Here is a 23805-nt window from a genome sequence, read left to right on the forward strand (position 1 = left end):
GAAGAAGCTACACAGGAGTTCAACAATGTTATATGAAGAAGAAGCTACACCGTAGTTCAACAATGTTATATGAAGAAGAAGCTACACAGGAGTTCAACAATGTTATATGAAGAAGAAGCTACACAGGAGTTCAACAATGTTATATGAAGAAGAAGCTACACCGTAGTTCAACAATGTTATATGAAGGAGAAGCTACACAGGAGTTCAACAATGTTATATGAAGAAGAAGCTACACAGGAGTTCAACAATGTTATATGAAGAAGAAGCTACACAGGAGTTCAACAATGTTATATGAAGAAGAAGCTACACAGGAGTTCAACAATGTTATATGAAGAAGAAGCTACACCGTAGTTCAACAATGTTATATGAAGAAGAAGCTACACAGGAGTTCAACAATGTTATATGAAGAAAAAGCTGCACAGGAGATCAGCAATGTTTAATGAAGAAGAAGCTACACAGGAGTTCAACAATGTTATATGAAGAAGAAGCTACACGGGAATTCAACAATGTTATATGAAGAAGAAGCTACACCGTAGTTCAACAATGTTATATGAAGGAGAAGCTACACAGGAGTTCAACAATGTTATATGAAGAAGAAGCTACACAGGAGTTCAACAATGTTATATGAAGAAGAAGCTACACAGGAGTTCAACAATGTTATATGAAGAAGAAGCTACACAGGAGTTCAACAATGTTATATGAAGAAGAAGCTACACAGGAGTTCAACAATGTTATATGAAGAAAAAGCTGCACAGGAGATCAGCAATGTTTATGAAGAAGAAGCTACACAGGAGTTCAACAATGTTATATGAAGAAGAAGCTACACAGGAGTTCAACAATGTTATATGAAGGAGAAGCTACACAGGAGTTCAACAATGTTATATGAAGAAGAAGCTACACAGGAGTTCAACAATGTTATATGAAGAAGAAGCTACACAGGAGTTCAACAATGTTTATATGAAGAAGAAGCTACACAGGAGTTCAACAATGTTATATGAAGAAGAAGCTACACAGGAGTTCAACAATGTTATATGAAGAAGAAGCTACACAGGAGTTCAACAATGTTATATGAAGAAGAAGCTACACAGGAGTTCAACAATGTTATATGAAGAAGAAGCTACACAGGAGTTCAACAATGTTATATGAAGAAGAAGCTACACAGGAGTTCAACAATGTTATATGAAGAAGAAGCTACACAGTAGTTCAACAATGTTATATGAAGGAGAAGCTACACAGGAGTTCAACAATGTTATATGAAGAAGAAGCTACACAGGAGTTCAACAATGTTATATGAAGAAGAAGCTACACCGTAGTTCAACAATGTTATATGAAGAAGAAGCTACACAGGAGTTCAACAATGTTATATGAAGAAAAAGCTGCACAGGAGTTCAACAATGTTATATGAAGAAGAAGCTACACAGGAGTTCAACAATGTTATATGAAGAAGAAGCTACACAGGAGTTCAACAATGTTATATGAAGGAGAAGCTACACAGGAGTTCAACAATGTTATATGAAGAAGAAGCTACACAGGAGTTCAACAATGTTATATGAAGAAGAAGCTACACAGGAGTTCAACAATGTTATATGAAGAAGAAGCTACACAGGAGTTCAACAATGTTATATGAAGAAGAAGCTACACAGGAGTTCAACAATGTTATATGAAGAAGAAGCTACACAGTAGTTCAACAATGTTATATGAAGAAGAAGCTACACAGGAGTTCAACAATGTTATATGAAGAAGAAGCTACACAGGAGTTCAACAATGTTATATGAAGAAGAAGCTACACAGGAGTTCAACAATGTTATATGAAGAAGAAGCTACACAGGAGTTCAACAATGTTATATGAAGAAGAAGCTACACAGGAGTTCAACAATGTTATATGAAGAAGAAGCTACACAGGAGTTCAACAATGTTATATGAAGAAGAAGCTACACAGGAGTTCAACAATGTTATATGAAGAAGAAGCTACACAGTAGTTCAACAATGTTATATGAAGAAGAAGCTACACAGGAGTTCAACAATGTTATATGAAGAAGAAGCTACACAGGAGTTCAACAATGTTATATGAAGAAGAAGCTACACAGGAGTTCAACAATGTTATATGAAGAAGAAGCTACACAGGAGTTCAACAATGTTATATGAAGAAGAAGCTACACAGTAGTTCAACAATGTTATATGAAGGAGAAGCTACACAGGAGTTCAACAATGTTATATGAAGAAGAAGCTACACAGGAGTTCAACAATGTTATATGAAGAAGAAGCTACACAGTAGTTCAACAATGTTATATGAAGAAGAAGCTACACAGGAGTTCAACAATGTTATATGAAGAAGAAGCTACACAGGAGTTCAACAATGTTATATGAAGAAGAAGCTACACAGTAGTTCAACAATGTTATATGAAGAAGAAGCTACACAGGAGTTCAACAATGTTATATGAAGAAGAAGCTACACAGGAGTTCAACAATGTTTAATGAAGAAAAAGCTACACAGGAGTTCAACAATGTTATATGAAGGAGAAGCTACACATAGTTCAACAATGTTATATGAAGGAGAAGCTACACAGATGTTCAGCAATGTTATATGAAGGAGAGGATACACAGGAGTTCAACAATGTTATATGAAGGAAAAGCTACACAGGAGTTCAACAATGTTATATCAAGGAGAAGCTACACAGGAGTTCAACAATGTTATATGAAGGAGAAGCTACACGGTATTTCAACAATGTTATATGAAGAAGAAGCTACACAGGAGTTCAACAATGTTTAATGAAGAAGAAGCTACACAGGAGTTCAACAATGTTATATGAAGAAGAAAGCTACACAGGAGTTCAACAATGTTATATGAAGGAGAAGCTACACAGATGTTCAACAATGTTTATATGAAGGAGAAGCTACACAGAGTTCAACAATGTTATATGAAGGAGAAGCTACACAGGAGTTCAACAATGTTATATGAAGGAGAAGCTACACAGGAGTTCAACAATGTTATATGAAGAAGAAGCTACACAGGAGTTCAACAATGTTATATGAAGAAGAAGCTACACCGTAGTTCAACAATGTTATATGAAGGAGAAGCTACACAGGAGTTCAACAATGTTATATGAAGAAGAAGCTACACAGGAGTTCAACAATGTTATATGAAGAAGAAGCTACACAGGAGTTCAACAATGTTATATGAAGGAGAAGCTACACAGGAGTTCAACAATGTTATATGAAGAAGAAGCTACACAGAGTTCAACAATGTTATATGAAGGAGAGGATACACAGGAGTTCAACAATGTTATATGAAGGAAAAGCTACACAGGAGTTCAACAATGTTATATGAAGGAGAAGCTACACAGGAGTTCAACAATGTTATATGAAGAAGAAGCTACACAGGAGTTCAACAATGTTATATGAAGAAGAAGCTACACAGGAGTTCAACAATGTTATATGAAGAAAAAGCTACACAGGAGTTCAACAATGTTATATGAAGGAAGAAGCTACACAGAGTTCAACAATGTTATATGAAGGAGAAGCTACACAGAGTTCAACAATGTTATATGAAGGAGAAGCTACACAGGAGTTCAACAATGTTATATGAAGGAGAAGCTACACAGGAGTTCAACAATGTTATATGAAGAAGAAGCTACACAGGAGTTCAACAATGTTATATGAAGAAGAAGCTACACCGTAGTTCAACAATGTTATATGAAGGAGAAGCTACACAGGAGTTCAACAATGTTATATGAAGAAGAAGCTACACAGGAGTTCAACAATGTTTAATGAAGAAGAAGCTACACAGGAGTTCAACAATGTTATATGAAGAAGAAGCTACACGGGAATTCAACAATGTTATATGAAGAAGAAGCTACACCGTAGTTCAACAATGTTATATGAAGGAGAAGCTACACAGGAGTTCAACAATGTTATATGAAGAAGAAGCTACACAGGAGTTCAACAATGTTATATGAAGAAGAAGCTACACCGTAGTTCAGCAATGTTTAATGAAGAAGAAGCTACACAGGAGTTCAACAATGTTATATGAAGAAGAAGCTACACGGGAATTCAACAATGTTATATGAAGAAGAAGCTACACAGGAGTTCAACAATGTTATATGAAGGAGAAGCTACACAGGAGTTCAACAATGTTATATGAAGAAGAAGCTACACAGGAGTTCAACAATGTTATATGAAGAAAAAGCTGCACAGGAGACCAGCAATTTTAATGAAGAAGAAGCTACACAGGAGTTCAACAATGTTATATGAAGAAGAAGCTACACCGTAGTTCAACAATGTTATATGAAGAAGAAGCTACACAGGAGTTCAACAATGTTATATAAAGAAAAAGCTGCACAGGAGTTCAGCAATGTTTAATGAAGAAGAAGCTACACAGGAGTTCAACAATGTTATATGAAGAAGAAGCTACACGGGAATTCAACAATGTTATATGAAGAAGAAGCTACACCGTAGTTCAACAATGTTATATGAAGGAGAAGCTACACAGGAGTTCAACAATGTTATATGAAGAAGAAGCTACACAGGAGTTCAACAATGTTATATGAAGAAGAAGCTACACCGTAGTTCAACAATGTTATATGAAGAAGAAGCTACACAGGAGTTCAACAATGTTATATGAAGAAGAAGCTACACAGGAGTTCAACAATGTTATATGAAGAAAAAGCTGCACAGGAGTTCAGCAATGTTTAATGAAGAAGAAGCTACACAGGAGTTCAACAATGTTATATGAAGAAGAAGCTACACAGGAGTTCAACAATGTTATATGAAGGAGAAGCTACACAGGAGTTCAACAATGTTATATGAAGAAGAAGCTACACAGGAGTTCAACAATGTTATATGAAGAAAAAGCTGCACAGGAGATCAGCAATGTTTAATGAAGAAGAAGCTACACAGGAGTTCAACAATGTTATATGAAGAAGAAGCTACACCGTAGTTCAACAATGTTATATGAAGAAGAAGCTACACAGGAGTTCAACAATGTTATATGAAGAAGAAGCTACACAGGAGTTCAACAATGTTTAATGAAGAAGAAGCTACACAGGAGTTCAACAATGTTATATGAAGAAGAAGCTACACGGGAATTCAACAATGTTATATGAAGAAGAAGCTACACCGTAGTTCAACAATGTTATATGAAGGAGAAGCTACACAGGAGTTCAACAATGTTATATGAAGAAGAAGCTACACAGGAGTTCAACAATGTTATATGAAGAAGAAGCTACACCGTAGTTCAACAATGTTATATGAAGAAGAAGCTACACAGGAGTTCAACAATGTTATATGAAGAAAAAGCTGCACAGGAGATCAGCAATGTTTAATGAAGAAGAAGCTACACAGGAGTTCAACAATGTTATATGAAGAAGAAGCTACACGGGAATTCAACAATGTTATATGAAGGAGAAGCTACACAGGAGTTCAACAATGTTATATGAAGAAGAAGCTACACAGGAGTTCAACAATGTTATATGAAGAAGAAGCTACACAGGAGTTCAACAATGTTATATGAAGAAGAAGCTACACAGGAGTTCAACAATGTTATATGAAGAAGAAGCTACACAGGAGTTCAACAATGTTATATGAAGAAGAAGCTACACCGTAGTTCAACAATGTTATATGAAGAAGAAGCTACACAGGAGTTCAACAATGTTATATGAAGAAAAAGCTGCACAGGAGTTCAACAATGTTATATGAAGAAGAAGCTACACAGGAGTTCAACAATGTTATATGAAGAAGAAGCTACACAGGAGTTCAACAATGTTATATGAAGAAGAAGCTACACCGTAGTTCAACAATGTTATATGAAGGAGAAGCTACACAGGAGTTCAACAATGTTATATGAAGAAGAAGCTACACAGGAGTTCAACAATGTTATATGAAGAAGAAGCTACACCGTAGTTCAACAATGTTATATGAAGAAGAAGCTACACAGGAGTTCAACAATGTTATATGAAGAAAAAGCTGCACAGGAGATCAGCAATGTTTAATGAAGAAGAAGCTACACAGGAGTTCAACAATGTTATATGAAGAAGAAGCTACACGGGAATTCAACAATGTTATATGAAGAAGAAGCTACACCGTAGTTCAACAATGTTATATGAAGGAGAAGCTACACAGGAGTTCAACAATGTTATATGAAGGAGAAGCTACACAGGAGTTCAACAATGTTATATGAAGAAGAAGCTACACAGTAGTTCAGCAATGTTTAATGAAGAAGAAGCTACACAGGAGTTCAACAATGTTATATGAAGAAGAAGCTACACGGGAATTCAACAATGTTATATGAAGAAGAAGCTACACAGTAGTTCAACAATGTTATATGAAGAAAAAGCTACACAGGAGTTCAACAATGTTATATGAAGAAGAAGCTACACAGGAGTTCAACAATGTTTAATGGAGGAAAAGCTACACAGGAGTTCAAAAATGTTATATGAAGGAGAAGCTACACGATAGTTCAGCAATGTTGTATGAAGGAGAAGCTACACAGATGTTCAGCAATGTTATATGAAGGAGAGGATACACAGGAGTTCAACAATGTTATATGAAGGAAAAGCTACACAGGAGTTCAACAATGTTATATCAAGGAGAAGCTACACAGGAGTTCAACAATGTTATATGAAGGAGAAGCTACACGGTATTTCAACAATGTTATATGAAGAAGAAGCTACACAGGAGTTCAACAATGTTTAATGAAGAAGAAGCTACACAGGAGTTCAACAATGTTATATGAAGAAAAAGCTGCACAGGAGATCAGCAATGTTTAATGAAGGAGAAGCTACACAGATGTTCAGCAATGTTTAATGAAGGAGAAGCTACACAGATGTTCAGCAATGTTATATGAAGGAGAGGATACACAGGAGTTCAACAATGTTATATGAAGGAGAAGCTACACCGTAGTTCAACAATGTTATATGAAGAAGAAGCTACACGGGAATTCAACAATGTTATATGAAGAAGAAGCTACACCGTAGTTCAACAATGTTATATGAAGGAGAAGCTACACAGGAGTTCAACAATGTTATATGAAGAAGAAGCTACACAGGAGTTCAACAATGTTTAATGAAGAAGAAGCTACACAGGAGTTCAACAATGTTATATGAAGAAGAAGCTACACGGGAATTCAACAATGTTATATGAAGAAGAAGCTACACCGTAGTTCAACAATGTTATATGAAGGAGAAGCTACACAGGAGTTCAACAATGTTATATGAAGAAGAAGCTACACAGTAGTTCAACAATGTTATATGAAGAAAAAGCTACACAGGAGTTCAACAATGTTATATGAAGAAGAAGCTACACAGTAGTTCAACAATGTTATATGAAGGAGAAGCTACACAGGAGTTCAACAATGTTATATGAAGAAGAAGCTACACAGGAGTTCAACAATGTTATATGAAGGAGAAGCTACACAGGAGTTCAACAATGTTATATGAAGAAGAAGCTACACAGTAGTTCAACAATGTTATATGAAGGAGAAGCTACACAGGAGTTCAACAATGTTATATGAAGAAGAAGCTACACAGTAGTTCAACAATGTTATATGAAGAAGAAGCTACACAGGAGTTCAACAATGTTATATGAAGAAGAAGCTACACAGGAGTTCAACAATGTTATATGAAGAAAAAGCTGCACAGGAGATCAGCAATGTTTAATGAAGAAGAAGCTACACAGGAGTTCAACAATGTTATATGAAGAAGAAGCTACACAGGAGTTCAACAATGTTATATGAAGAAGAAGCTACACAGGAGTTCAACAATGTTATATGAAGAAGAAGCTACACAGGAGTTCAACATTGTTATATGAAGGAGAAGCTACACGGTAGTTCAGCAATGTTGTATGAAGGAGAAGCTATACAGGAGTTCAACAATGTTATATGAAGGAGAAGCTACACAGTAGCTCAACAATGTTATATGAAGAAGAAGCTACACGGTAGTTCAGCAATGTTGTATGAAGGAGAAGCTAAACAGGAGTTCAACAATGTTATATGAAGGAGAAGCTACACAGTAGTTCAACAATGTTATATGAAGAAGAAGCTACACAGGAGTTCAACAATGTTATATGAAGAAGAAGCTACACAGGAGTTCAACAATGTTATATGAAGGAGAAGCTACACAGTAGTTCAACAATGTTATATGAAGGAGAAGCTACACAGGAGTTCAACAATGTTATATGAAGGAGAAGCTACACAGTAGTTCAACAATGTTATATGAAGAAGAAGCTACACAGGAGTTCAACAATGTTATATGAAGAAGAAGCTACACAGTAGTTCAACAATGTTATATGAAGAAGAAGCTACACAGTAGTTCAACAATGTTATATGAAGGAGAAGCTACACAGGAGTTCAACAATGTTATATGAAGAAGAAGCTACACAGGAGTTCAACAATGTTATATGAAGAAGAAGCTACACAGGAGTTCAACAATGTTATATGAAGGAGAAGCTACACAGGAGTTCAACAATGTTATATGAAGAAGAAGCTACACAGGAGTTCAACAATGTTATATGAAGAAGAAGCTACACAGGAGTTCAACAATGTTATATGAAGGAGAAGCTACACAGGAGTTCAACAATGTTATATGAAGGAGAAGCTACACAGAGTTCAACAATGTTATATGAAGGAGAAGCTACACAGGAGTTCAACAATGTTATATGAAGAAGAAGCTACACAGGAGTTCAACAATGTTATATGAAGAAGAAGCTACACCGTAGTTCAACAATGTTATATGAAGGAGAAGCTACACAGGAGTTCAACAATGTTATATGAAGAAGAAGCTACACAGGAGTTCAACAATGTTATATGAAGAAGAAGCTACACAGGAGTTCAACAATGTTATATGAAGAAGAAGCTACACAGGAGTTCAACAATGTTATATGAAGAAGAAGCTACACAGGAGTTCAACAATGTTATATGAAGAAGAAGCTACACAGGAGTTCAACAATGTTATATGAAGAAGAAGCTACACAGGAGTTCAACAATGTTATATGAAGAAGAAGCTACACAGTAGTTCAACAATGTTATATGAAGAAGAAGCTACACAGGAGTTCAACAATGTTATATGAAGAAGAAGCTACACAGGAGTTCAACAATGTTATATGAAGAAGAAAAGCTACACAGGAGTTCAACAATGTTTATGAAGAAAAAGCTACACAGGAGTTCAACAATGTTATATGAAGAAGAAGCTACACGGAGTTCAACAATGTTATATGAAGGAGAAGCTACACAGAGTTCAACAATGTTATATGAAGAAGAAGCTACACAGGAGTTCAACAATGTTATATGAAGAAAAAGCTACACAGGAGTTCAACAATGTTATATGAAGGAGAAGCTACACAGGAGTTCAACAATGTTATATGAAGAAGAAGCTACACAGGAGTTCAACAATGTTATATGAAGAAGAAGCTACACAGTAGTTCAACAATGTTATATGAAGGAGAAGCTACACAGGAGTTCAACAATGTTATATGAAGAAGAAGCTACACAGGAGTTCAACAATGTTATATGAAGAAGAAGCTACACAGTAGTTCAACAATGTTATATGAAGGAGAAGCTACACAGGAGTTCAACAATGTTATATGAAGAAGAAGCTACACAGGAGTTCAACAATGTTATATGAAGAAGAAGCTACACAGGAGTTCAACAATGTTATATGAAGAAGAAGCTACACAGAGTTCAACAATGTTATATGAAGGAAGAAGCTACACAGGAGTTCAACAATGTTATATGAAGGAGAAGCTACACCGTAGTTCAACAATGTTATATGAAGAAGAAGCTACACCGTAGTTCAACAATGTTATATGAAGGAGAAGCTACACAGGAGTTCAACAATGTTATATGAAGAAGAAGCTACACAGGAGTTCAACAATGTTATATGAAGAAGAAGCTACACAGGAGTTCAACAATGTTATATGAAGGAGAAGCTACACAGGAGTTCAACAATGTTATATGAAGAAGAAGCTACACAGGAGTTCAACAATGTTATATGAAGGAGAAGCTACACAGAGTTCAACAATGTTATATGAAGGAGAAGCTACACAGAGTTCAACAATGTTATATGAAGGAGAAGCTACACAGGAGTTCAACAATGTTATATGAAGGAGAAGCTACACAGGAGTTCAACAATGTTATATGAAGAAGAAGCTACACAGGAGTTCAACAATGTTATATGAAGAAGAAGCTACACAGGAGTTCAACAATGTTATATGAAGGAGAAGCTACACAGGAGTTCAACAATGTTATATGAAGAAGAAGCTACACAGGAGTTCAACAATGTTATATGAAGAAGAAGCTACACAGGAGTTCAACAATGTTATATGAAGAAGAAGCTACACAGGAGTTCAACAATGTTATATGAAGAAGAAGCTACACAGGAGTTCAACAATGTTATATGAAGAAGAAGCTACACAGGAGTTCAACAATGTTATATGAAGAAGAAGCTACACAGGAGTTCAACAATGTTATATGAAGGAGAAGCTACACAGGAGTTCAACAATGTTATATGAAGAAGAAGCTACACAGGAGTTCAACAATGTTATATGAAGAAGAAGCTACACAGGAGTTCAACAATGTTATATGAAGAAGAAGCTACACAGGAGATCAGCAATGTTTAATGGAGGAAAAGCTACACAGGAGTTCAAAAATGTTATATGAAGAAGAAGCTACACGGTAGTTCAGCAATGTTGTATGAAGGAGAAGCTACACAGATGTTCAGCAATGTTATATGAAGGAGAAGCTACACAGGAGTTCAACAATGTTATATGAAGAAGAAGCTACACAGGAGTTCAACAATGTTATATGAAGGAGAAGCTACACAGGAGTTCAACAATGTTATATGAAGGAGAAGCTACACAGGAGTTCAACAATGTTATATGAAGAAGAAGCTACACCGTAGTTCAACAATGTTATATGAAGGAGAAGCTACACAGGAGTTCAACAATGTTATATGAAGAAGAAGCTACACAGGAGTTCAACAATGTTATATGAAGAAGAAGCTACACAGGAGTTCAACAATGTTATATGAAGGAGAAGCTACACAGGAGTTCAACAATGTTATATGAAGAAGAAGCTACACAGGAGTTCAACAATGTTATATGAAGAAGAAGCTACACAGGAGTTCAGCAATGTTATATGAAGGAGAAGCTACACAGAGTTCAACAATGTTATATGAAGGAGAAGCTACACAGGAGTTCAACAATGTTATATGAAGGAGAAGCTACACAGGAGTTCAACAATGTTATATGAAGAAGAAGCTACACAGTAGTTCAACAATGTTATATGAAGGAGAAGCTACACAGGAGTTCAACAATGTTATATGAAGAAGAAGCTACACAGGAGTTCAACAATGTTATATGAAGAAGAAGCTACACAGGAGTTCAACAATGTTATATGAAGGAGAAGCTACACAGGAGTTCAACAATGTTATATGAAGAAGAAGCTACACAGGAGTTCAACAATGTTATATGAAGGAGAAGCTACACAGAGTTCAACAATGTTATATGAAGGAGAAGCTACACAGATGTTCAGCAATGTTATATGAAGGAGAGGATACACAGGAGTTCAACAATGTTATATGAAGGAGAAGCTACACCGTAGTTCAACAATGTTATATGAAGAAGAAGCTACACGGGAGTTCAACAATGTTATATGAAGAAGAAGCTACACCGTAGTTCAACAATGTTATATGAAGGAGAAGCTACACAGGAGTTCAACAATGTTATATGAAGAAGAAGCTACACAGGAGTTCAACAATGTTATATGAAGAAGAAGCTACACAGGAGTTCAACAATGTTATATGAAGGAGAAGCTACACAGGAGTTCAACAATGTTATATGAAGAAGAAGCTACACAGGAGTTCAACAATGTTATATGAAGAAGAAGCTACACCGTAGTTCAACAATGTTATATGAAGAAGAAGCTACACAGGAGTTCAACAATGTTATATGAAGGAGAAGCTACACCGTAGTTCAACAATGTTATATGAAGAAGAAGCTACACAGGAGTTCAACAATGTTATATGAAGAAGAAGCTACACAGTAGTTCAACAATGTTATATGAAGAAGAAGCTACACAGGAGTTCAACAATGTTATATGAAGAAGAAGCTACACAGTAGTTCAACAATGTTATATGAAGGAGAAGCTACACAGGAGTTCAACAATGTTATATGAAGAAGAAGCTACACAGGAGTTCAACAATGTTATATGAAGAAGAAGCTACACCGTAGTTCAACAATGTTATATGAAGGAGAAGCTACACAGGAGTTCAACAATGTTATATGAAGAAGAAGCTACACAGGAGTTCAACAATGTTATATGAAGAAAAAGCTGCACAGGAGTTCAGCAATGTTATATGAAGAAGAAGCTACACAGGAGTTCAACAATGTTATATGAAGAAGAAGCTACACAGGAGTTCAACAATGTTATATGAAGAAGAAGCTACACAGGAGTTCAACAATGTTATATGAAGAAGAAGCTACACAGGAGTTCAACAATGTTATATGAAGGAGAAGCTACACAGGAGTTCAACAATGTTATATGAAGAAGAAGCTACACAGGAGTTCAACAATGTTATATGAAGAAGAAGCTACACAGGAGTTCAACAATGTTATATGAAGAAGAAGCTACACAGGAGTTCAACAATGTTATATGAAGAAGAAGCTACACAGGAGTTCAACAATGTTATATGAAGAAGAAGCTACACAGGAGTTCAACAATGTTATATGAAGAAGAAGCTACACAGGAGTTCAACAATGTTATATGAAGGAGAAGCTACACAGGAGTTCAACAATGTTATATGAAGAAGAAGCTACACAGGAGTTCAACAATGTTATATGAAGAAGAAGCTACACAGGAGTTCAACAATGTTATATGAAGAAGAAGCTACACAGGAGTTCAACAATGTTATATGAAGAAGAAGCTACACAGGAGTTCAACAATGTTATATGAAGGAGAAGCTACACAGGAGTTCAACAATGTTATATGAAGAAGAAGCTACACAGGAGTTCAACAATGTTATATGAAGAAGAAGCTACACAGTAGTTCAACAATGTTATATGAAGAAGAAGCTACACAGTAGTTCAACAATGTTATATGAAGGAGAAGCTACACAGGAGTTCAACAATGTTATATGAAGAAGAAGCTACACAGTAGTTCAACAATGTTATATGAAGAAGAAGCTACACAGTAGTTCAACAATGTTATATGAAGAAGAAGCTACACAGTAGTTCAACAATGTTATATGAAGGAGAAGCTACACAGGAGTTCAACAATGTTATATGAAGAAGAAGCTACACAGGAGTTCAACAATGTTATATGAAGAAGAAGCTACACAGGAGTTCAACAATGTTATATGAAGAAGAAGCTACACAGGAGTTCAACAATGTTATATGAAGAAGAAGCTACACAGGAGTTCAACAATGTTATATGAAGAAGAAGCTACACAGGAGTTCAACAATGTTATATGAAGAAGAAGCTACACAGGAGTTCAACAATGTTATATGAAGAAGAAGCTACACAGGAGTTCAACAATGTTATATGAAGAAGAAGCTACACAGGAGTTCAACAATGTTATATGAAGGAGAAGCTACACAGGAGTTCAACAATGTTATATGAAGAAGAAGCTACACAGGAGTTCAGTTCAACAATGTTATATGAAGAAGAAGCTACACAGGAGTTCAACAATGTTATATGAAGAAGAAGCTACACAGGAGTTCAACAATGTTATATGAAGGAGAAGCTACACAGGAGTTCAACAATGTTATATGAAGAAGAAGCTACACAGGAGTTCAACAATGTTATATGAAGAAGAAGCTACACAGGAGTTCAACAATGTTATATGAAGAAGAAGCTACACAGGAGTTCAACAATGTTATATGAAGAAGAAGCTACACAGGAGTTCAACAATGTTATATGAAGAAGAAGCTACACAGGAGTTCAACAATGTTATATGAAGGAGAAGCTACACAGGAGTTCAACAATGTTATATGAAGAAGAAGCTACACAGGAGTTCAACAATGTTATATGAAGAAGAAGCTACACAGTAGTTCAACAATGTTATATGAAGGAGAAGCTACACAGGAGTTCAACAATGTTATATGAAGAAGAAGCTACACAGGAGTTCAACAATGTTATATGAAGAAGAAGCTACACAGGAGTTCAACAATGTTATATGAAGAAGAAGCTACACAGGAGTTCAACAATGTTATATGAAGAAGAAGCTACACAGGAGTTCAACAATGTTATATGAAGAAGAAGCTACACAGGAGTTCAACAATGTTATATGAAGAAGAAGCTACACAGGAGTTCAACAATGTTATATGAAGAAGAAGCTACACAGGAGTTCAACAATGTTATATGAAGAAGAAGCTACACAGGAGTTCAACAATGTTATATGAAGAAGAAGCTACACAGGAGTTCAACAATGTTATATGAAGAAGAAGCTACACAGGAGTTCAACAATGTTATATGAAGAAGAAGCTACACAGGAGTTCAACAATGTTATATGAAGAAGAAGCTACACAGGAGTTCAACAATGTTATATGAAGAAGAAGCTACACAGGAGTTCAACAATGTTATATGAAGAAAAGCTACACAGGAGTTCAACAATGTTATATGAAGAAGAAGCTACACAGGAGTTCAACAATGTTATATGAAGAAGAAGCTACACAGGAGTTCAACAATGTTATATGAAGGAGAAGCTACACAGGAGTTCAACAATGTTATATGAAGAAGAAGCTACACAGGAGTTCAACAATGTTATATGAAGAAGAAGCTACACAGGAGTTCAACAATGTTATATGAAGGAGAAGCTACACAGGAGTTCAACAATGTTATATGAAGAAGAAGCTACACAGGAGTTCAACAATGTTATATGAAGAAGAAGCTACACAGTAGTTCAACAATGTTATATGAAGAAGAAGCTACACGGGATTTCAACAATGTTATATGAAGAAGAAGCTACACAGTAGTTCAGCAATGTTTAATGAACAAGAAGCTACACGGGAGTTCAACAATGTTATATGAAGAAGAAGCTACACAAGAGTTCAACAATGTTATATGAAGAAGAAGCTACACGGGAGTTCAACAATGTTATATGAAGAAGAAGCTACACGGGAGTTCAACAATGTTATATGAAGAAGAAGCTACACGGGAGTTCAACAATGTTGTATAAAGGAAAAGCTACACAGGAGTTTAACAATGTCTGATGAAGGAAAACTACACAGGAGTTCAACAATGGTGTATGAAGGAAAAGCTACACAGGAGTTCAACAATGTCTAATGAAGGAAAAGCTACACAGGAGTTCAACAATGTTGTATGAAGAAGAAACCACACGTCACTGACAGAATGTTTTTTTGCTCTGCAGGATTCTATATTTAAGTTACACAATAAATTAATTTTTCACATCGTTAGCATTTAGTCAGTAGAACCAAATCCACAGGTTGGCTATATGACTTGTGAAACCATCATCACAAGTTGGCTGTTTGCCAGTAGAACCATCTTCACATGTTGACTGTTTGACTTGTAAAACTATCATCACAAGTTGGCTGTTTTGGCCAGTAGAACCAGCTTCACAGGTTGACTGTTTGACTAGTAAAACTATCATCACAAGTTGGATGTTTGGCCAGTAGAACCAGTTTCACAGGTTGACTGTTTGACTAGTAAAACTATCATCACAAGTTGGCTGTTTTGGCCAGTAGAACCAGTTTCACAGGTTGACTGTTTGACTAGTAAAACTATCATCAGAAGTGGGATATTTGGCCAGTAGGACCATCTTAACAGGTTGACTGTTTGACTAGTAAAACTATCATCACAAGTTGGCTGTTTTGGCCAGTAGAACCAGCTTCACAGGTTGACTGTTTGACTAGTAAAACTATCATCACAAGTTGGATGTTTTGTCAGTAGAACCAGCCTGACAGGTTGACTGTTTGACTAGTAAAACTATCATCACAAGTTTGCTGTTTTGGCCAGTATTACCAGTTTCACAGGTTGACTTTTGACTAGTAAATCTATCATCTCAAGTTGGCTGTTTTGGCCAGTAGAACCTGTTTCACAAGTTGACTGTTTGACGAGTAAAACTATCAACACAAGTTGGATGTTTGGCCAGTAGAACCAGTTTCACAGGTTGACGGTTTGACTAGTAAAACTATCATCACCAGTTGGATGTTTGGCCAGTAGAACCTGTTTCACAGGTTAACTGTTTGACTAGTAAAACTATCATCACAAGTTGGATGTTTGGCCAGTAGAACCAGCTTCACAGGTTGACTATTTGATTAGTAAAACTATCATCACATGTTGGCTGTTTTGGCCAGTAGAACCAGTTTCACAGGTTGACTTTTGACTAGTAAAACTATCATCACAAGTTGGCTGTTTTGGCCAGTAGAACCTGTTTCACAGGTTGACTGTTTGATTAGTAAAACTATCATCACAAGTTGGATGTTTGGCCAGTAGAACTATCATCACAAGTTGGATGTTTGGCCAGTAGAACCAGTTTCAAAGGTTGACTGTTTGACTAGTAAAACTATCATCACAAGTTGGATGTTTGGCCAGTAGGACCATCTTAACAGGTTGACTGTTTGACTAGTAAAACTATCATCACAAGTTGGCTGTTTTGGCCAGTAGAACCAGCTTCACAGGTTGACTGTTTGACTAGTAAAACTATCATCACAAGTTGGATGTTTGGCCAGTAGAACCAGTTTCACAGGTTGACTGTTTGACTAGTAAAACTATCATCACAAGTTGGCTGTTTTGGCCAGTAGAACCAGTTTCACAGGTTGACTGTTTGACTAGTAAAACTATCATCAGAAGTGGGATATTTGGCCAGTAGGACCATCTTAACAGGTTGACTGTTTGACTAGTAAAACTATCATCACAAGTTGGCTGTTTTGGCCAGTAGAACCAGCTTCACAGGTTGACTGTTTGACTAGTAAAACTATCATCACAAGTTGGATGTTTTGTCAGTAGAACCAGCCTGACAGGTTGACTGTTTGACTAGTAAAACTATCATCACAAGTTTGCTGTTTTGGCCAGTATTACCAGTTTCACAGGTTGACTTTTGACTAGTAAATCTATCATCTCAAGTTGGCTGTTTTGGCCAGTAGAACCTGTTTCACAAGTTGACTGTTTGACGAGTAAAACTATCAACACAAGTTGGATGTTTGGCCAGTAGAACCAGTTTCACAGGTTGACGGTTTGACTAGTAAAACTATCATCACCAGTTGGATGTTTGGCCAGTAGAACCTGTTTCACAGGTTGACTGTTTGACTAGTAAAACTATCATCACAAGTTGGATGTTTGGCCAGTAGAACCAGCTTCACAGGTTGACTATTTGATTAGTAAAACTATCATCACATGTTGGCTGTTTTGGCCAGTAGAACCAGTTTCACAGGTTGACTTTTGACTAGTAAAACTATCATCACAAGTTGGCTGTTTTGGCCAGTAGAACCTGTTTCACAGGTTGACTGTTTGATTAGTAAAACTATCATCACAAGTTGGATGTTTGGCCAGTAGAACTATCATCACAAGTTGGATGTTTGGCCAGTAGAACCAGTTTCAAAGGTTGACTGTTTGACTAGTAAAACTATCATCACAAGTTGGATGTTTGGCCAGTAGAACCAGCTTCACAGGTAGACTGTTTGACTAGTAAAACTATCATCACCAGTTGGATGTTTGGCCAGTAGAACCAGTTTCACAGGTTGACTGTTTGACTAGTAAAACTATCATCACAAGTTGGATATTTGGCCAGTAGAACCATCTTCACAGGTTGACTGTTTGACTAGTAAAACTATCATCACAAGTTGGCTGTTTTGGCCAGTAGAACCAGCTTCACAGGTTGACTGTTTGACTAGTAAAACTATCATCACATGTTGGCTGTTTTGGCCAGTATTACCAGTTTCACAGGTTGACTTTTTGACTAGTAAAACTATCATCACATGTTGGCTGTTTTGTCCAGCAGAACCAGTTTCACAGGTTGACTTTTTGACTAGTAACACTATCATCACATGTTGGCTGTTTTGGCCAGTATTACCAGTTTCACAGGTTGATTTTTTGACTAGTAAAACTATCATCTCAAGTTGGTGTTTTGGCCAGTAGAACCAGTTTCACAGGTTGACTGTTTGACTAGTAAAACTATCATCACAAGTTGGATGTTTGACCAGTAAAACCAGCCTCACAGGTTGGCTGTGTGGTTGTTACTTTCAAAGTATTAGACAGAAAATATCTGTCTTATAATGCAAGTCCAAAAAAACATCTGAATTCCTTCTTATTCATAGTTTTTAACCATTTTTACTTACTATATGTCCAAAACACTTTATGTGTGTGCACATAAGAGAACATTTTTGTCCTACATTTCATACTTGTTTATCATAAACAATGAAATACCTTTGTGAGGTTTTCAACTGTGTATGTAATATTCAATAAAATACTAAAGTGTCGTTAACTTAAATAAAAAGTCATTTTCATTGAATTATATATAATGCGACTTCTTTAAAAATCACTTGGTTCAATATAGAGGTTAAATGGCGTGACAAGAATCTTATACTAGCCTTATTATGTGCTTAAAACAGTCTTGGATCTGCCTTCGTTATACAACTTGAGTTTCTTGTAGCCGGAGGGAAGATCTAGTGAACTAAAGTAGAGTGATGACTTAAATATATCAAGACATTCATCTATGTGCATTGTAACAGAAATGCATCATCACATATCACATCTTGTTCACTCGCCTGAAGTCAACATATCATATATGTGCTCATTGTCTTTCTTACACTCACTGCTAGTAATGACTAGACTATCTCTGGACATTCAATAATATGACACTTCAAACTCCAGTCCCTTTCAATACTGGTGTGCAAATAAAATCTGCATGTTATTTGTCTGATATAAAACATGATGTCTCTGTTGTCTACATAATACTGAATGATATAAATGCTTCCCATAAACTACTTGTTTGGACAAATACATTAACAAACTACTTCACTGTCATTCCAAAGTTTCCTTGCTTATTTGAACCAGTGACCTTAAGTTCACTGGCACCAATATATTTGTCTGTTGATGTGGTTCACCTGATGTTATGCTGTCTTCACTACTTGTTTAAGTTTCCCTTCAAACACCACACCAACCATTGCGTGCTAACCATTTCCCAGAATATAAGTCACTTTCGGAGCAGTAACTGTAAGTGTAATTGTTTTATAAGTTTGTTTTCTTAATTGCCACAAACTCAGCATTAGACAATGTTGTAACCTGAGAGCGTCCTCAGGATGATTCAAAGCAGTATTTGTACATTTGTAGATTTCTTAGGTCATCATCTTATCCAATCTACTGTTCTTGCACATGACATTTTATATTTTCATCAAATATTTACAGTTACAATTCATCTGTGGCACAGCAGATAACTTCTGATGGAGATCTAAAGTTGCAACGCATGAACCATGAACCGCTTTCAAAACTAATTCATTCTTCCATGGAATGAACCCTGATGCAGAATCAAGCATATCTGTCAACTCCAAGCTAATCACCACTTGCGAATAATTATGTCTGAATTACTAGCTGAAGCAATGGTCTATAAAATAAAGACTTAAAATTGGCTAGATTTATTTATTTTTACTTGTATCAGCTGCAAAAGCTGCTTTACACAATCAAGCACATACCATGTTCTACTCGAATCTATTGATGAACTACCAACCATCCCATTGGCATTCATGGCCTTTGTATCCTATTTAATTTCATATTTAGGATGTTTACTATGAACATTTAAATACTGGGAGGAGGGAAATAAGTGGATTTCTAACAAACATTTACCCCAGTCTCACAGTCTTCCATTTTTATATATCTAAAATACAACCAAAGTAGCCACATAAGATGTAAACTTTATGTTAGGGTTAGCTTGAATCAAAATTTTTTTTAAAATTCCGAAGTCAAAGGAATTGTTTCACAACAGAAAACAACCATTTAAAACTCTTTTGCATCAAGTTCTTAATGTAACTCTTTTCAAAACAGCTCGATAAAATATTTAACATTTTAGTTTCAAAATAACCTATCACTAAAGTAGAATAAGTTGGAGCCGCTTTTGCTTCTGTTGAAGTTCCAAAGATTTGTTGGCATATATTAATTTTATGAACAAAACTAGTGAATCCGTTGACTTATGGCTAACACTTATAGGACAACTATAACACAAATTTATATATATATATATATATTTAAATTATATATACTTTGATTTCTTCATTTACTTTATTAACAAATTTCAGGTGAACACGACGCTTTTTTGTTGTTCTTTTTTTATTTCTCGCAAAACTACTCGAGAGCTATCTGCGCTAGCCGTCCCTAATTTAGCAGTGTAAGACTAGAGGGAAGGCAGCTAGCCATCACCACCTACCGCCATCTCTTAAGCTACTCTTTTACCAACGAATAGCGGGATTGACTGTCACTTTTTAACGCCCCCACGGCTGAAAGGGCAAGAATGTTTGGTGTGATGGGGATTCGAACCCGCAACTCTCAGATTACGAGTCGAACGCCTTAACCAACCTGGCCATGTAGGACTTGGAATTAGGACGCTTGTCTCCATACCCTCAGATGGCGAGACAAACGTCCTAGCCACCTGGTTGAAATGGAAAACATCTTTGATAGGAGCGTTAAATGTGACGGTCAGTACCACTATTTGTTGGTAAAATAATAGTACAAGAATTGAAAGTGATAACCATTGTCTTTCCTGTAATCTTTAAGTGCTAAATTAGGGCCGGCTAGAGTAGACAGAACTTGTGTAAATTTGAATGTAATTCTACACAAACCAGACTTTGAATGACACATCCTTATACGTATATTTATTATTCATATGTTATGTCAAGTTACAGGTTCCTTTTTAAGATAAAAAAAACTCTTTATTTGTTTCAAGTATTCATTATTACCCTAATACATTCTTGTATATCTTCTATAATTAGTTTATTTGGTTTATTACCGGAGTTAAAGGAGAGAACTCTCCTTACAACGCCCCTCAGCGACACAGCTGCATGTCTGAGAACTAACATCGCTAGAAACCGAGTTTCGATACCAGTGATGGACAGAGCGCAGATGGTTCATTGTGTAGCTTATTGCGTAATTTTAAGCAATCACTCTTTAAAACATTAATTTTTTCTCTCGATAAATATTGGGAATGCAAATATATTAAAGGCCTTTATTGGAAAAAAAACATGTTTATTTTTCCTGTATCTCCCCTCCTATTATCATATATATATTGTTCCCTGTTTATTATTTCTGTATCTTCCCTCCTATTATCATATATATATTGTTCCCTGTTTATTCTTCCTGTATCTTCCCTCCTATTATCATATATATATTGTTCCCTGTTTATTCTTTCTGTATCTTCCCTCCTATTATCATATATATATTGTTCCCTGTTTATTCTTCTTGTATCTTCCCTCCTATTATCATATATATATTGTTCCCTCTTTATTCTTCCTGCATCTTCCCAACTATTATCATATACATATTGTTCCCTCTTTATTCTTCCTTATCTTCCCTCCTATTATAATATATATATTGTTCCCTCTTTATTCTTCCTGTATCTTCCCTTCTATTATCACATATATATTGTTCCTCTTTTGTTCTTCTCTTATCTTCCCTCCTATTATCATATATATATTGTTCCCTCTTTATTCTTCCTGTATCTTCCCTTCTATTATCACATATATATTGTTCCCTGTTTATTCTTCCTTATCTTCCCTTCTATTATCATATACATATTGTTCTCTTATTATTCTTCCTGTATCTTCCCTTCTATTATCACATATATATTGTTCCTGTTTATTCTTTCCTTATCTTCCTTCTATTATCATATATACATATTGTTCTTGTATTATTCTTCCTTATCTTCCCTATTATCATATATATATTGTTCCCTGTTTATTCTTCCTTATCTTCCCTTTTACTACCATATACATATTGTTCCCTGTTTATTCTTCCCTATCTTCCCTCCTATTATCATATATATATTGTTCCCTGTATATTCTTCCTTATCTTCCCTTTTACTATCATATAAAAATTGTTCCCTGTTTATTCTTCCTTATCTTCCCTCCTATTATCATATATATATTGTTCCCTGTTTATTCTTTCAGTATATTCCCTCCTATTATCATATATATATTGTTCCCTCTTTATTCTTCCTTATCTTCCCTCCTATTATCATATATATATTGTTCCTTTCACTCATTTAGTTCCCATTGTTTATCTGTGTTTTTGTATTAATTTTTCATCTTTCCTCATCTTGATGTTTTTGAAAAACTAAAATGTATTATTTCTCATGTTTTCTTCAATTATTTATTAATTTTATTCCTTCTATTTTTCTGAGAGTCGCGGGTTCGAATCACGGTCGCACCAAACATGCTTGCCCTTTCAGCCGTGGGTACAATATAATGTGACGGTAAATCTCACTATTTGTTGGTAAAAGAGTAGCCCAAGAGTGTCGGTAGGTGGTGATGACTAGCTGCCTTCCCGCTAGTCTTACACTGCTAAATTAGGGATGACTATTGCAGACTCATGTAGCTTTGCGCGAAATTGAAAAAAAAAACCAAAAAAAAACAATCCTTCTATGTTCTTCTCCAAATGTATTTGATTTTTTTCCGCATGTTTGAAACTGTTTGAACTTTCTGAAGAACTTTCCCATCTAAATAAATTTGTTTACGAAACCAAACTTGTCTTTCTCCCAAATATTCTAATCATTTTTTTTATTCTTCGGAACAAAGATACCCCCCATTGCTTTTATTAGAAATCAATGTAGAATTAAGTGGCCCTTTGCTCTCAATAGTAGGGCTTATATTCTAAGCTGTGGTAGTTTTTGCTTGTAGACGTTCACAAATATTTCCTAATCCTTCGACAATAAAGTACATACATAATGTCTTAAAGGCCCTCAATCAAAAGTACTTACATAATGTCTCAGAGGCCCTCAATCAAAAGTACATACATAATATCTCAGGGCCCTCAATCAAAAGCACTTACATAATGTCTCAGAGGCCCTCAATCAAAAGTACATACATAATGTCTCAGAGGCCCTCAATACAAAAAGTACTTACATAATGTCTCAGAGGCCCTCAATCAAAAGTACATACATAATGTCTCAGAGGCCCTCAATCAAAAGTACATACATAATGTCTCAGAGGTCCTCAATCAAAAGTACATACATAATGTCTCAGAGGCCCTCAATCAAAAGTACTTACATAATGTCTCAGTGGCCCTCAATCAAAAGTGCATACATAATGCCTCAGGGGACTTCAATGAAAAGTACATACATAATGTCTCAGAGGCCCTCAATCAAAAGTACATACATAATGCCTCAGGGGACTTCAATCAAAAGTACATACATAATGCCTCAGAGGACTTCAATCAAAAGTACATACATAAAGATCTCAGAGGCCCTCAATCAAACGTACACTACATAATGTCTCAGAGGACTTCAATCAAAAGTACATACATAATGCCTCAGAGGCCCTCAATCAAAAGTACATACATAATGTCTCAGACGCCCTCAATCAAAAGTACATACATAATGTCTCAGAGGCCCTCAATCAAAAGTACATACATAATGTCTCAGAGGCCCTCAATCAAAAGTACTTACATAATGTCTCAGAGGCCCTCAATCAAAAGTACATACATAATGCCTCAGGGGACTTCAATGAAAAGTACATACATAATGTCTCAGAGGCCCTCAATCAAAAGTACATACATAATGTCTCAGAGGACCTCAATCAAAAGTACATACATAATGTCTCAGAGGCCCTCAATCAAAAGTACATACATAATGCCTCAGAGGACTTCAATCAAAAGTA

Source organism: Tachypleus tridentatus, chromosome 4, assembly GCF_004210375.1.
Source record: "Tachypleus tridentatus isolate NWPU-2018 chromosome 4, ASM421037v1, whole genome shotgun sequence".
NCBI classification, from domain to species: domain Eukaryota; kingdom Metazoa; phylum Arthropoda; class Merostomata; order Xiphosura; family Limulidae; genus Tachypleus; species Tachypleus tridentatus.